The sequence below is a fragment of the Micrasema longulum genome, unplaced genomic scaffold, assembly GCF_059751315.1.
Source record: "Micrasema longulum isolate JH-2025_06_02 unplaced genomic scaffold, ASM5975131v1 h1tg000073l, whole genome shotgun sequence".
Taxonomy (NCBI): Eukaryota; Metazoa; Arthropoda; class Insecta; order Trichoptera; family Brachycentridae; genus Micrasema; species Micrasema longulum.
The window spans coordinates 374,589-392,162 of record NW_028277280.1 but is presented as its reverse complement, the minus strand read 5'-3'; the positions used below and the strand labels follow the sequence as shown (position 1 = coordinate 392,162).

At 31.6% G+C, this 17,574-nt stretch overlaps 1 protein-coding gene across 1 annotated transcript in view; it reads left to right on the top strand.

The window, feature by feature from the left end:
• The first annotated feature begins 4,586 nt into the window (after positions 1-4,586).
• LOC148284952 (neuroglobin-like) overlaps positions 4,587-17,574 on the top strand; it is a 234,384-nt gene continuing 221,396 nt past the window's right edge. Inside the window, exon 1 of the mRNA XM_088232186.1 lies at positions 4,587-4,877. The gene's annotated coding sequence lies outside the window, so the exon portion shown is untranslated. The remainder of the gene's footprint in view (positions 4,878-17,574) is intronic.

Genomic DNA, 17,574 nt, shown 5'->3' with positions numbered 1-17,574 from the left:
AGCGCCATTTTTGTGAAAATCACCTCAAGGGCGCTGTACAATTAATAAATATCCCAGTACGTCTTGCAGCTACAGAGCGCATGGACGGTTGGGATTCTAGTTCCTCGTTTTCAATTAAGATCAATCAAAAATTATAATAGATAGGAGCTAGATTACAGGACGTCTTGCAGCTACAGAGCGCAAATACAGTTAGAAATTTAGCCCCCATTTACACATTTTAAAAATTGACAAATAAATTTAGTGTATTACAAAATAATAATAATATGAATAGTAAAAAGGAGTAAGATTACAACACGCCTTGCTGCTACTAAGCGCATAGACGATTGGAATTCTAGACCCCGTTTACAAAATTAAGGTATTTTAAAGTTGAAATATGAAAGCTAGATAACCAATCATCGTGCAGCTACAAAGCGCATGGATGAGAGGAATTCCAGCAAAGTTAAAACAATATCAATAAATTTATAAAAAATAGAGTATAGTAGTAAATTGGTCAAGTGTTCATACCAAGAAGTAAGCAATAAAAAACTAAATAAATAAAGCACTGTATCAACTCCATGGTTAACAAAGGGAGATAGATGTCCGAAGAGAATCTTTTGTAGACAGTAGGTAGATATCGTCACCATGTGGTCCACTAGGCTGCTGGAGAATTTCTGGAAACGCACGTGTGTAGACCCCAGGATTACGCCTATTGTTCCAACGACTTGGTGTCCATTTTGGTCCGTATTATTTCGTTTTATGAGACGCAACATTCCTGTTCAAATTCACTTCTTTACATGAATATTACACAAACGCGTGTATAAGCGGTTTGATTTATAATTTTGTATATTATTAGAAGGCAGATATTTGAAATATTATGTATTTATCAATAAATGTCAGTTCACTTTTAGTAGCACTGTTGTAATTTTTTAATTATGGGTGTAGTGTTCTAAATAGCAAAATTTAGGTACTTTCGCGTCAAAAACTGATTCTTAAACGGTTTTAAAGGATTCATATAAAATTTTATGATTTTAAGGTTACAGACGCACTATTTTTGTAAGTTTCCATTGTTCACTATTTGTCACATATTTTGTTAAGAATAAAGTATAAAACAATGCTATTAAATAAATAGTCTTCTTTTTTCCACTGTTTGTTGAAACATGACTACACTGTAATGATTTATAAACATAAACTCATTGTTTTCTAACATATAACAACTTATTTTCAGATTTATTATAAGATTATAAGCTACGGTTGGGGAGGAACTATATTTCACGCCCAGCCCGTACGGTGGCTGAGCTTATTATTAGGAATGTCAAAACCATCAAAACAGATTGTATGTGTGCGCAATGATATGTTATTATCATCATCATACCCTTTTCCACACTCAGTTGTGCATAGGGCACTGCATTGTTAAGCCAAATGAAGCCTATTTCGATCATCTGTAACATGAAGGTAAGCTGATTAGTCCACAGCTTCAGGTGCCAACCAATGAAGTATTGGAGTTTTGATAATCTTTAGGATCATCATTTCTCGTCCACCCTGGGAGGAATTGAACCCAGGACCTCAAGCATGGTTGAAGAATGCACTAACCACGACTCAACTATGCGGACTTATCTCCACTCGATTTCCTTATTCAGGATTTTTACTTGAGAGTAGTCATCGAATCGAAAACACACGTCCAGGGTTCTAGTTATTTTTGACATGCAGAACTATATTTTCCATTCTCGAAAAACAAAGCACAATAAAAATGAAAAAAAATCTTATTATTCATGAATATATAATAATAATCTTTTTTGTCAAATATATATATTTTGCCAAACACAAGGACCAGGCTCTCTTTTGGAAAGTTTAACCTTAAGTGTTCCATTTTTTTATTGTATGTTTTTTTTATGCTAATAAATAAAAGTTTTTATAAGAATAAATATATTTGTATGTAATATTACGAATACCGACGTAATGTATTTGATTTTAGAGTTATTTGCCCACCATGAAAGAGATCTTAGGTTTGATTTCCGACATGGCGATTTGATATAAACTATTTCTTAAAAGTGTTTTTACACTAGAACATATTTTCTGGACTGGTACATGAAGTGTAAGACTCATTGACGTATCTTCACATCGTCTGACTAACTTGCAAAACTCCAATTTCCAAAAAAAAAAATTTTTACAGAATGGTGCAAAAACAGTATAATTTGTTGAAATGGAAAATAATAATGATGACGATTATGTATGTCACTTGAATAAAATAAAAAAGGAAAAATAAATTAATAAAATAATACAATATGTAGATGCGTGAGTGTGTAAGAGTTTACTTTTTATAAAAAAATAAAAGTATTGGAATGTAAAAAAAAAAAACTTTAAACATGTAAAAATAATAATAATAATTTCACACATCCAACTATTTAGCACGTTTTAAAGGGTTTGTAATTTCGTTTAAGGGTGTAATCACTTCGTGCATTAAGGTTTAGTCAAGAAAAGAGGAAGTGAAAACACCGTTTGGAATGCTAATCATTATCCTTCAGGATTCTACCACAGAGGCAGTATTAGTTCAGGGATGAATAAATTTTCCATCTCGTAAACTTATCTTGAACGTAAAATATCGTGCACCCGAGAATATAAATAATAAATACAGCAATTCTTAATTTGTTGCAACACAGAGGGAAAACATTTTTGCGAAGGAATAAGGAAGTATAGGCATTTACAGGGCTTATGAGGAAATGCAGCCTGTCCGCAAACATTTTACATGCTCAAATTATTAAATAACGTGTAAAAGAAGAAGAGTTAAAATTGTAAAATTCTTTTCAGGCGTTGCTCAGTTAGTGAATTGGTTCAGCCGGGTGAATCTTACCCATGTGATAAATGTTTCAGCTCTTTGACTTCACAAAAGCCAACAGATGGAAGAGTTGAGGAAATGTTAATGTTTAAAAATAGTCAGAATGGTGAATATTATACAGTGTGTAAATTGGCATTTTAAAACAGCCAATGACAGGTCATAACGCTTGAAAATGCCTAGACAACCGTATTCCCTTCTCAAAATGTTTTCCCTCTTTGATGCAACAAATTTAGACCTAACAAACTCCTTAGGGAGGAAATCCAGCCCGTCTACAAATATTTGAACATACTCAAAACATTTTTGATTAAAATAAGTTATTTGACAAGAAAGTTGAAAACTTTTGGAATTAATCAATTATACGTAATATAAGTTTGTTTTCAAAATATATATTTTTTGGGTGATCACGTGTAAGTCGGATTCGTTCTGAAGTTTCGGCTACCATTGCAGGAGCCATCTTCAGGGTAAACAGCGGAGAAACAAATCCAACTTACACGGGATCACCCAACATACAGTGACTGAGAAAACCTAAGCATCAATTTTTACTTTGTTTTACATATACAAACAAAACAAGAAATTTAATGATATGAGAATACAAAAAAATAAATTATTGTAGTAAATTTTAGTACATATTTTTTTGTTTTATTATCTTTTGCGTGTTAAATTATGTATAAGGCATTGGTTTACAAAAGCAAACTGGTAAAGCAGACAAGCTTCGGCTTTGCGGGAACAAAAATACAATTTTGTATGTTATTTACTTGTTAAAATGAATAAAACTTAATAAAAAAAAAATAAAAAAAAATGCTAGTAAAATGCAGGTTCTGGTAAAATATATATTATGATAATGTACATAATTAATTATTTTGTTGATTTTAATGATACCATTATTTTGAAAATTTGATTACGTGTGATTCTTAATTTGTTTAATTTATATTTTAAAAATTATTTCTGATTATCTTTTTTGCATTGTATTCTTTGGAATTTTATTATTTATTACTTATACTTTTTTTTCTAGATTGTTATTCTATTTTATCACATGTCATTATAATTGAATCTAATTAATTTAGCTGTGTATTTTTATTGTCATTTATTATGGCTTGACACAGGCATAGCCTAAAAAGCCTTTATAAGTTCATTAATATTTAAACTAGTGTAGTTTTGAATGAATAAATAAATTATAAAAAAATATTCAAATATATTTTAGGTCAATCTGAAAATTAAACTAAGGATTTTAAAATTTGTAGTTATGATATAGACTCGATTGTAAAAAGATTTTGAAAATATTCGAAAAAATATGCACGCTATAATCCAACCTCTTTCCTTTAAAATGTTAGTTTTAATATTCTATTCATATTTTTTAAATTGATGTACACACAAATTTTAACAAATCAACCGCCATATTACTAATAACACAATTTTCGTAAATAATTAAAATAAAAGTGACTATTATCAATCGGCAACGTCGCAAAGATGTTCCCTCCCATAAATTTACTCCCAATCCGGCAACGTTGCAAACGTACCCCGAGTTGGAAAACTGTTATGGCCGCGGGTTTAGATCGCAGCCCACGCGATCTTCTGTGGAAATGTAGGCAGTATCACAAAGCGAGCCCTTTCGTGATAAGTAAAATAAAAAACAAAACAAAGACACCGAAAAAAAGAGCCACAATCATAGAAACGGTATTGAATAATTTTCATCTCCCTGAAAATACATTTTGTCTCTTTTCCAGCGTTTTCCCTGCCTTACCTCCTCACATCCTCGGTTGACCGGTGCGAGTTTAGGCAGTTAAAGCTCAGCTGTGAGACGCGGCGGTCGTGTCACGTCCGCGCCGATTCGTTCTACTACCCATACATCAGTTGTTTAGGTTCGCTCATGCGCAAATTTTCAAATAACAAACATTCAAATTTCGGACGGGTTCAGGTAGATAAGATTCTCGCGATTGGTGGTGGAGAAAGGAATGTTTTCATTTACTTTTTTTAATGATCAATCAAATGTGGCGGGAAAACGTGTGAAACGACCGGAATAGTTGATGGATTTTAAACAATCGGTACATGGATTTGGAAAGAAATCGTAAGTTAATTACTTGAAATTATAATATATCATATTACTGTTAGCAAATAAGTAGAATGTACTGAGGTTTTTGTCATTTTTCTTTTATAAATATGTTCCATCATGGTTTTATACGCATTATTTGATTAGCAAATTATTTTGACAGATCAATGTATGTCCTAAAAAAATGTATTTCTACCTACCTACTATTTCACTTTAAAAAAAATTGTTTCCGATTTAATTTTTTTATAAATAGTAATTAAGTGTATGTTAATTCACGTTTTTAGAACCAATCATTGCCATGAATAATAAAATAAAATTTTCTTCACCTCGTTAAAAAATGCTACATAAACCTCAACATTCGTGTAGCTGCGATATCACACTGATCTACAATACTTGACAAATCACTCTAATTTTTTTGAACGACGAAGTTGTATTTTTTGTAAAGTTTAAATTGACATTTTCACATCGGATTAGGAAAGCGAAGTTCGTATAACTCTGTTGGATTTTAATTTTTAATTTTCGCCACGCGAAGATTGAATTTGACTCCAATACAGCAATAAATCTGTAGAAGAGAGAGCGCGAAGATAAAACTCATAACAAGGAAGACAGAGACACTTCTGTGGCCGGTGTTTGTGTGAAACAGATTCAGTTGGTTATTGACAGTGACGGGGGACGCACGCATGTAAGATGACTGGCATATTTATGATTTTTTATTTATTTTGCATAACAGGGCTAAACTATATGTTTATTTTTATAAATCATAGAAAATATTTTTTTTACCTATATCATGTTTTTTTGTTTTTAATGTCTGAACTTTGGAATATTCCATATTTTGCTTGTGGTGATACGATGTTACATCACCGCGCGTAATGGAATTATTTACCACAGTTTTTAAGTCGACTAGAGATCATACGCCCTGTATATGTCTAGACTTTTATATTTCCCTAAAAAAAGGTTTATTCGTCTCTGTTAATATATCTCACTATCATCATCATTACTATTTTTGAACACAATGGGGATACGTAACTGAATTTGTAAATTAAATGCATCGTATTTCGGTTACCCGTGACACGAAGGTAAGGTGATTTGTCGAACGCTTCAGGAGCCAGTCCAGAAACAATGAAATATTGCATTTTAGACAAAAGTGAAATGATGATTATGAAAGTCTTTAGATTGCATCTTAACGCAAGAGTGCTCATCTTAACCGAATGTGACAAATTATTCAGATACGCTGTTATTGAAATACCGATAAGCGCCCATTTGATGATAATCTAATTATAATCATCATCAATTTCCACTCCGCCACCAGTGGTGTTGTTTAGACCTTTTATGAGTAGATTTCTGGAGATATTTAAATGTGTTTGACCAACAAGAGTTTTGTAAATATGTTTTATCGCGTATGCACATGGAAATTTTTTGTATGATAAAATAAATAATTACATTTTCTTTTTACTAGTATTTTAGTTTTTAGCTATAAATATGTACTTTTGTTTAATAATTCTTTTTTTGTTGTTAATAAAAAATAAATAAAAATATTTAGATTTGCTGCGCGGTAATATCTACCTATATATATAAAAGGCAATGTTCGTATGTGTGTCCTCGACGAATTCAGTGGACCGATTTACGTGCGGTTTTCAGCAAAATGTAGATTATTGCCGTGAGCATATTTACAGATATTAAAATCGTCAATTTATTCGATAGAAAAAAAAAATATCTTAAATGTTTTTTTCATCGATCACCAGGGCTACATTCACCGAAATGCATTTACAAAAAAATTGGAAAGATGTTATATTTTTGTGTTTAAATTTTTTTTTTTTAATGATTACAAACGATATTACTTTTTTAAAGATCCCAATCAGATTATTTCCTTATAATTTCTACCTATTTATTTCTTTTAACTGTATTTTTGGAAAAACTAAAAAAATATTAATTTAGTTTATTTATTTATTTATCAAAAGAAAACAACAGCCATTTTAACAAAAAAATCAATATTGACATATATATTAAAAATATAGGCCAACTATAGTTTTTTATCTATTACTAAATACCATGCCAAAAAAGAAGAAGAAAAGCGTATCTTTAAAAAACTACTTCGGATCATCCCACTGCTAAAAAAAAATATATTACACTAATAATGAAATATTAATTGACTTACATTCAATACATTTTTGAAAATCACGTTCCTAAAAAAAGTGCATCCCATTGGTGAGAAGTGCAGAGTTTGACTACTTGCAAAAATAATTATATTTTTGAAAATGAAATATTTCTGGAATTCAATTATAAACAAGTACCTAAGTACTTACTTACTAACTAAATAGTTACACCATCTTTTTTACGTTTTTGAACGGTTTTCTCACGCTTTCATAGACCTACCAAGCATTTCGGTTTCGAATTAAATGTCAAGCTTACGAAAAAACCCAGATGGCGGTAAAAGAACGACAAACTACGCGTAGGGTAGAACTGAACGTTTGGGCGTGAGTTAAACGTCATAATTTTAGAGGGTTCCGGTTGCGTCTATGTGTATTAATAGGTCCATGGTTTTTTTTTTAAGAACACTGAATTAATTTCTATGGTTACATTAAAGCATTATGAAGTAAAGTTTTGTAAGTATACTCAATAATGTTTAATCTTTAGTGGAAACGCAGTCCGATTTTTTTTTCATACAAACGTATTCCCATATTTTTTCTCTGGATTATGGCACTAGAGCAGTGATTTTTTTTACACACTATAGATATTTACCATTGGCGTGTCCTTAGTATTTAGTATTCATAAAAAAAGGTTTATTATGGGAACTAGAACTATCCAAAAACTTTTGTCTGCTGTCTTCGGGCGTACGAAACACAGATATAACTATTTTTGAAAAACGCAAAACGTACCGATATAGAAAATTTAATTCTGATACTTTGTTTAATGAATCAACTAAATCGGTTCAGTTTGAGGTGCGTAAAACGGGAAAACAAAACGTCGATTTTGTCAATTCCAACAAAAGGTCTGACGTGTAGTTGTCTTTTTTGCACATTATCGGGGAGGCATCTGCAAGACAGTGACAGGAAAAAAATGTTCGAATACCTATTTATTAAAATTCCTTCTGTCCTCACAATTTATGTCAGCCGTTCTTATCATAAATTTATTGTTTTTATTTCTATCCCTTTCTAGAACCATTAAACGGAGTTTATATTTTAGAAAAAAACACAGCTTAGGAGTTACAAACTTTATACTTTATTTAATTAAACAGCTTAAAATTCAGAAAAATCAGTAAAAACAATTAAAAACAAGTGCAAAACACTAAATATAAAGGAAAATCATAGGTTTAACTTATATCTGCCAAATGATTAGTTCTCATACGGAATATTGTTGCAATAAGTGTGCTTGTCTGTTTATAAAACGTTCTTGCAATCGTAAAACTTTATTTTAACTTTTAAAGAGAATCTTTGTGAAGGCGTGGTAAATTTTCGAAAGATTAGGGCTCTACAGAAATATTTCTTCGTTGGGGTAAGAGAGTCCAGTTATCCGAAAACCTTTATTTAGAATTGATTTTGCCATCAGGAGTATACTGAAAAGCACGAATATTGGTAACCACAAAATCACATTTTTTTCCCAGGACGAATCATTTTGTAAAACTGTTTAGTCTAAAAATACTTTTAAAAATTATGGTTTTATTAGTGAACGTCATAAAGCTGTGCATTTTTTCCAGGCTGTCTTACATATCATAGTACAATCATTTACATAAAAATCTGCTTTAGGCGTTTATTCTTATACAAGTTATTTTTTATCAGTTAAAATATAAAACCCAATTTAAAACAGTAGCAATGAACATGACGCGTGTAAATTGACAGATTTCAACACAAAATGGCCGGAAGCAAAGGAGTTACAAATATTGCAATATAACTTAGGACGTGATGGAGTTTGGTGGTTTATATTTTGCTGTTAAATCATCTTGGACTATTTTACGCATTTTCGAGGTTTTCACCTAAGATTACAAATCCATTTTTGACAAAGTCTGGAGTTACAGGTTTTACAGTTCAGGGTGACGGTGTGTTAATATCAAGTTTTTTTTTTCAACACTGCAAATGATTTTTTTACACTGCAAATACTGACTACAAAAGTAGCACATTTACATGAAAAAAATTTCCATTGATAATCCTAAAGTGTGAATTTCCCAAAATGGTGTCCAGTTATGCAATTTTTTGTGTTTAAAGACATGGTTTTAAAATAAATTATTGATATGAGAAAGTATTTGAGTAAATAAACATTTGAATGATTATAATGATAAAAACACATTAATAGTTTTATTCCATTTTTATTTCATATTTTTACCTGTGACTGGGTTTCGATTAAATTGACTTTCATAATATTTATTTTAAATCATTTAAAAGTTATTTTATTAATAAATAAATACAATGATCCCATAACTATGTAATAATTATTTGTTTTGCAAATGATAAAAATTTTTTTTTTTGAACGCTCTGGTTTAAATTTTTCACGTTTAAGGTTTGGAAAGAAAAATTAAGTTTTCTGATCGCCAGATTTGTCTCGGGTCTTAAAAGGTAATATCAGTTATCAATATAGGTACTAGGTACGTTATCAATATTATACAACAGATAATTTTGATTTCATAATGGATGATAACATTATATTTTGTCGACCTATCAGTACCTCAATATTATATTGTGATTATATTATCTACATCATCATCAGTGGCGCTACTGTCCGTTGTGGGCCCTGGCCTCCTCCAGTATATGTCCTCATTCCTCCCGGCACCCTGCGGCTCTTCTCCAGTTTATCAGGTCAATTGGTCTAATGTCACTTTCCACATTATCAAGTCATCTTAGTTTTGGTCTTCGTCTGCTTCCTCTACCTTTTAGAGTGGTATAAAAATTCTTTTTTGGGGTACGATTTTTATTAATTCTGTGCACATGGCCCAATCATTGATATCTTATTTTTTGTAAATTTTGCAATGTTGGGTTCACCATACAGTGTCTCTAATTCTTGTTTAAACCGTCTCTTCCACACTTCGTTTTGTTGACAGCACCAAATATCTTCCTTATTATTTTTTCTCTCTGTGATTATATCTATAAGCGCCAAAAACTAGATGAAATAAAAACATTTTGAAAACTTTAAAAACTGTTATTATATTTTATCAATTAAATTAATATTTGCCACATTACAATTTTTTAATTATTTATCAATGTTTATTATGTCCGTGCCCGGGTGGATGAAGAATACAGCTTAGTGTGTTTAATAGCACTAATGATGTGGTTAGCGCGGTCGCCAGCTATGCTTAAATCCCGGGTTTGATTCCTGCGATGGTAAACGCGATATATTTATTTTAAAGTTGGTTAACTGCAATATTGTATGGTCCCTGGAGTGGCACCTGATGCGTAAGACTAAGCCTATCACCTTCATGTAACAAATTGTCAAAATTCGCTCCATTCGGCTAGTGCCCTATGCACCGCTGAGTGCGAAAAGGAAATAATGAGTCATTGGATTGTATCTAAGCGTAAGAGTGATTATCTTAACCTAAGTTAACCAGTTAGTAAGATACGCTGTTATTGGAGTACCGATTCAGTGAATCACTGGATACAAATAAGGAAATGTTATCATAATTCCCTTCTTCACACCCATTGATGCATAAGGTACTGCAATCGAATGCAATATATTTTGATCATCTGATACATGAGGGCAAAGTGAACAGTCTTACGCTTAAGGTACAATATTGCATCAGTCCAGTGCAATATTGCAGTGTTAAACTTTATGAAAAATAGTATTTCTCATCAAAATATTTCTCATGTCTACCCTGCTGGAAATTGAACCCAGGACCTCAAGAACAACCACTACACTAAGTAGCGGATTTTTCTCTCCACTTGATTTCGTTATTTAGGATTTTTGCCTCCGCAGCCATCGAGTCGAAAACATTTATCCAGGGTTCTGTTTCTATTTCTCACACAGAACTGTGTTTTTCATCTACCTGGATACATTATAAAAGTAACATTACACGCATTTGTTAAACCTAAATTCTGAGTTTTTTATTCTCTTCTGATCTGTATGAAACGCACCTTAGTCCATAGCACAAAAAATGATGTCGGACGTCACTTCAATGTTCTCAATATAGTTTGGTAAATATTTACATTCGTGTAAGCAGATTTCAAATTATAAGACCATTGATGCCACCGCACCGTAAAACAGATCATAAAATGTTCATAATTCGTCTAGTATAGTGGTTAACGCATTTGAGTACCATGGGTGACATCATAGGCTTAATTTACAATACACTAAGCGTTCACTTATATGGTAAGTCTTCTCTGTTGCGATTTCAAATTCTAGTTGTACCTGTGTTGCATATTTTATGTTCCCAACCGTGTCACCCAAAGCCAATTTTTTTCAGTCAATCATCTAAGAGAAACATTGATTTTTATGCTCCGATTTCTAGAATGTTATGCGGGTATGTAATAAGTCCTTTCCTCGTTTAATATTATTTGGGTTAGATCTTCCTGATTTTTGACAAAATGGTTTAATATTTAAGAGGATAAGCATGGCTAAGTTTGAAGGCTTATGTTGAACATGTTCTTTGACCATATACTTTATACCAGCGATCGACAATTGGTGGCCAGCGGGCACATCCGGCCCGCGAAGTGCCCCCTGTTGATATTCAGTCCCTGAAATAACCACAGTAGTCCATGCAGCTCGGCTGTCAGGCAAGCATTTCGCTTTATTTTTTGGTAAATTAGAATGTTCAGGGTAAAGAGGGTTTTAGTCGGCATGTTTTATATTAAAATGTCAATTTAAATTGTATTCCTTTATCTCAGCAATTCTTTTATATTTATACATATTAGGCACATATTGGTGGCATATTAGTCCACAAAAATAATTGACGTATTCCTAAAGCCCACCAGCAAAACTAATTACCGACCGCTGCCCTATACCATTATTTTAAAACATTTAAGTTTGTTGGTGAATATTCTTGCTAATTTTAGAAAGGCTTTTTCCAAAGTAAATGACGATGTCTTTCCAATAAAAACAAATACAATTGATTTTAGTAATGCATTGCTGATATGTTTTGCAAACTTTTTTGAAATAGGAGTCAATTTGTCACTTACGGATTTTTTACTTCTAATTTTTTTATACATTTTCAGGAGTCCAACAAGACTCTTATTTAGGTCCATTTTTTCTCTCCATTTTTATAAATGTCAAACACAACTAGATTGGTATTGGAGTATTGTTTGCTGATGACTCGATTTTTTTTACTGGAGATTTCTATCTTGGATGATTGCTGCCTTCTCTTGTCTGAAAAAGAAGAAATTTCTGAGGTATCTTTACTTAAAAAGTAAGGATACTCTCCATGGTGGTATCTGGCATACTTTGTACTGAAAATGTATGGCTAAAACAATTGAAAAAAAAATGGTGAGTATTTTTATGTATGATCCCAGTGACTACTTTATACATCAGCGGCTTTTTCTGCTTGCAGAGCTAGCCTCCCAATAGTATTGCCAGTAAGAAGAGTTATGTCTACTTAACTGTATCTCTTCGGATATTGATATCTTTCATGTTACCGATAAAAAGGTCAGAAAGGAAAGCTTTTTTTACTTTTATTACTGGGTATTTTTATTTGACCATTTTGCAAAGGGTAATTAGATTGTTTTATTTCGTACGCTATGAAATACTTATTTAGTTTTTTTCTAACTTCTGGCTATATATCACATTTACTAAGGATCAATCTTTATAGTAATCAATCGACACGTCTGACTAAGAGATTTGTTGTTTAGTTTCTGTTTTACGGGCTGGTTGACACCAAGACACAAAACTCATGTTAACTGGGGCTTAGGACTCCACTGACTCCACTGCCATCCTCAACACAACGTCCTGCCCGTCACCGCTGTCTTCTAACAGCTTACAGCCTGAAGTATGTCTGGGTGGCCTTCTAGAAAATTTATGCCCCATACTCCTGTTCCACTATACCAATGCACTTCATCTCCATCACAGCTGTTGAGGTCTTCACCCGTAGCCCTGGACAAGGGATTGCGTTACGCCCCGTAACACTGGGTGCTCATCCAAACCTAGCCACGTTAACACTCCGGTCTACTGAAGCGTAAGGTGCCTACCTCTGTGACATGGACGTATTTATTTATTATATATATATACGGCCTAAGCCAGTTACAACAGTTACATGAAGAAACATAAATGCAAGAAACTGAACAAAAAGAACATAAAACTATTTAGCAAAGACAAACAAGGGCAAAACAATAATAGTATACAATATATTAAAAAAAACGAAAGACCAAAAACTTTGAGCTAAACCAAGCCAATCCAACTTCATCCCACACTGTTTAGTCGCGAAGACATCTGCGAAAAGCCGGAAGATCTATCCCAAAAAAATCCAAGTTGTGTGATGAATTGACTAATCTACACATTCTGGATATTGGGGCATAAAAACCAAAGTTGCTCTTAGAAGATTAAATATATATTTTATTAATGTACATAAAAGGTATTTAATAATTAATTGAAATATTTCAATGGATATTTTTTGATGAAGCTCCAAAGTGATTGACTTTGATTGAAATATTAATGAAATTTCTTGGTTTAGTTTTGTTATTTTGTTTATTGAACAACGAGCGCTTTCGTCTAAGTACACATTTTTAAGATTGGTAAATTGATTACACATTTTCAAACTACATTTTTAAACTACCGTTTTGAACAAGTTATTTGATAAACACATCAAGTATTGAAATTAAGGACCAGACATATGATTAAAAACTAGTTTGCATAAAAGATTTTTATGTTTTAAATGTTTGGAATCAAACCGAAATTGGGATAAAGCATTATTTACTGTTAACAAATTACAGTACACTTGGAGAACATTTTAGAGAAGGAAATATGGAAGTCCAGGCATTTACAGGGCTTATGATTTGTCATTGGCTGGTTTAAGTGGTCACACACCATTTTGCCTATATCCGAACATCTATATTTCTTTAATTCTTCCATCTGTTGACTTGAAAGAGCTGAAACTAAGAGATTAATCTGATCAAATTATTTCACTCACTAGGCAACGCCTGTAAACAATTTTCCAATTTATAAACTTCTTCTTGGACCAGATGGTTTAAACACAATATTTTGAGTTAGTCCAACTGTTTGTAGACAAAAGACTGGATTTCACCTCAGGGGAGAAATTGAGATGAACAAATTACAACGCAGATGGAGAACAGGTGAAGAGATCACATGGTGTAACAAAGCAGGGAGCATTTGTTACATCAAAAATTGTATTTCCTAAATTTTTGTGTTTAAAAACGTTTTGCAAAGAAGTTTTTATTATATGTCTGTCCCTAAATTAAAAAAACCCAATTAAATTCTTATTTCCTAAAACTTGTAAACAATAAGGTTAAAGTGAAAGGTATTATAAACGATTTATTAGTTTTGAAGATGCCTAGACGAAAGAGATCGTTGATCAAAAAATAAAATTATAAAACTTAACATAAATAAATTTTATTTTACTAAATGTTTTTAAATATTTGTATATAACCTTTTACCGGCTTTTCTATGTCTACCGGTTTCGAGACGTACTCGTCTCTTCGTCAGGACACCAATTAAACCAACATGCAAACCAACACTGTCCTGACGAAACCGGTAGACATAGAAAAGTCGGTAAGTGGTTATATACAAATATTTAATAGCATTTAGTTAACTGTTAGACCACAAAGTTAATGCTTTAAATATTAAAAATATAAATAAATTTTATGGATATTTTTATAAATATTTTTGTAATAATAATATATTTTGCACACGCCTTGAACTTATGTCAATTTATTTTTCTGATAATTGATAACTAATTTTCCACCCTTCTTTTTTTCAAGGTCTTATCAGTAACCCAGTCAAAAAAATACGATTTAGAGAAGTTTCTGTTTGTTTAACACTTCTAATAGTATCTAACTAATTCTAATAACTAAAACCTTAATCCATCACGCTCTGTCACTCTGGAAATGGATGGATTGGTTCTGAAAACATGTATAATGTACAATCACCCTTTTACAAAATAAATACACATGTTGGAATATAGATTTACTTAGTATAATACGAGTATATGCTTCAGTTGTGCATGACCACTGCTTTTCTTAATAATAATTGGATTAATGTTTTTTTAATACATTATTTTGTTTGTTTATAGAACCTTTGTTGGAGTCGAATATAGACCTTTGTTTTTTTTATTTGTAACTTGATTTAATTCCTATAAAGATCAAAGTTTTTGTATCTCAATGAAAAGTTTTTATTCAACCTTTAACATGGGAATTTTTGTTTAGATAAACATAATTTCATAAATGAAAAGTTGAAGCATGTCATGGATTGGAGATTCTTACTGGATGTCGAAAATAAAATATGAAAATAAATAATAAATTTATAAAATAAATATACAGATGTTAACCATGAAGTTTCGCATTATAAATAAATTTTCTATGTTTTATGAATGTATGTATGTGTATGCGCATGGGTGTATGTACGTGTGTGTGTATGTACATGTGTATATATGTGTATGTGTGTATGTATATGTATTGAAATGTTAATACGAGTAATTTTATATTTTATTAGTCTAAGCTCTCAATTAATTTGTTAACTATTATCATATATTATTATGTAATTGCCTAGCTTGGAGCGGGGTATGTACCCTTGTTAGCTCGGCAAAGTGAACGTAAAACTGTATTTTTGATAAAAGGTGTAAACAAATAAATAAATAAATGCACGAGAATTTACAATGAACTATTCGTTGAAAGATGATCTTGATACTATACGATAATTTTTCTAAATTTTGTAATGTTAAGCAAAATAATATTTTTAACTGTGTATCGTAAAATGTTTGATACTGAGGACAAATCAATGTCAAAAGTGTTTTCGTCCACGGCGTGGCTTAATTACGTATTTGTGTAACCATATGTGTAGTTCCTGGTTTAATGCCAATTGAGATTGAAGAAAAATACTGAAAAAGAGGAGTATTAGAGAAATTGAATCGAAAAAACATTTTTTTTGCTAATGGAGGCATTTGCAGTATCGGCAGTTCCGTTTTAAAAAAAATCGCAGTTCGACGACTGTTATCATGGAAGTTGCTGCGTCAATCGTCTTATTTCTACGTTACTTGCAATTCATTAAAACGTTAGTGTTTTCATTACCAAAGAAAACAAAAAGGGTAATCATTGATTAATTTTAGGGCGTGTGCTTCAATTATCGGTAATAATTTGTACGCGGAGTAAACCTAGCAAGCCATACTTTGAATTGTTTACAGTAGGCACATAAATAGTTTGACGGGATGCGGATGGTAGTTAAGAAAATACAAAGAGAAGTGAACCGAAAGAGAAAAGGAAATACACTTTTAAATAACTTTTTAGGCGTAATTCTTTGAAGAGTTTTAGATCCTATTAAAATAGCTCTTGAAACATAAAGGATTCGATGGTTGGAGATTGGTTCAATTTAATTTGATAAAATTAGAGGATATTTTATTTTAATTTTATTTTATTAGGTAATTTAACAAAGATACATACAATTTGAGAGCATTTGTCAATACAATTTTACATGCATATATATCTTCAATTATAGAATTACACAAAATAGATTTATACATTAAGTTGTAAAACATTTTTTTTTTATACATGATACAATGCAATAAAAAATAAGTTGTACGTGTGTACTTATTGAATAAGATTTATTCCTAAGAGATTATTCGCAAAAACTGAGAGAGTATCATGAAAAATGGCAATTTTATTGTTTCGGCAGTATATATAAAGCTAGGGTTTCCTAGGACAGCGGTGCCCGTATTTTAACGGCCGTAGTGAACATTGATGCGGTTGACAGCCGTCGTAACGGTGACTAGAGAGTCTTCTAAATAAGTTTTTTTTTAAAAATTAAATGTCACACGTAAATTCAGTGTTAAAAATTTAACTGGCTATCTGGGTGTAAATATATAAAACATAGTGGTTCAAACTAATGTGACGAGCGAAGGAAACTGTTTGTTGAGATTTATTACTTATATTTATTTATACACAAAATTCTTAAAGGCCAAATTGATTGCGCAGACCTACTCTCCTCGATTTATTTATTTATCATACCTAGGTGGACCAGACACATAATTTTTGTTCACATACCTTAATACAATACAAATGCAGCAATACATTCACCTATTAATCGTGCCCTGACCTTGTACAATCAAATACTTTCAACATCGACATTTTACTAGACTGCAACATCTTTTACAAATAATATACTGAAGAAATTTTAAAGTGGATTCATCCCCACTTACATAATTTCTTTTCAATACTTTTTCACACACATATACACTCTTCCACCCACCCACTCTCTCACACACACCCTGTTTTGACATACCTAGTGACAAATTTCGGCTTTGATTGGTATATAACTAAAATGACATTTTATACCTAAAAATTATTCTATCTTACTGCTGTTTTGATATTTGTTTTGTTGTATTCTGTTACCTATATAAAATAAAAAAAACATTAAAAAAATATTAATTATAACGTTTTTTTTTTCTTTTGCCTATCCTAGTTGAAAACTCTTTTCACGCGACTGATAATAGATGAACAAATGCAATCTGTGCATTATAACAAAAGTGAAGATCAGCGTTTCCACCAAAACTAAGTAAGGGATGCTGCGTTAGTTTGGGTGTATAGAGCGAATGGATAGTGAAAAACGACTTCAAATATTTACCATGCTAATGTTACTG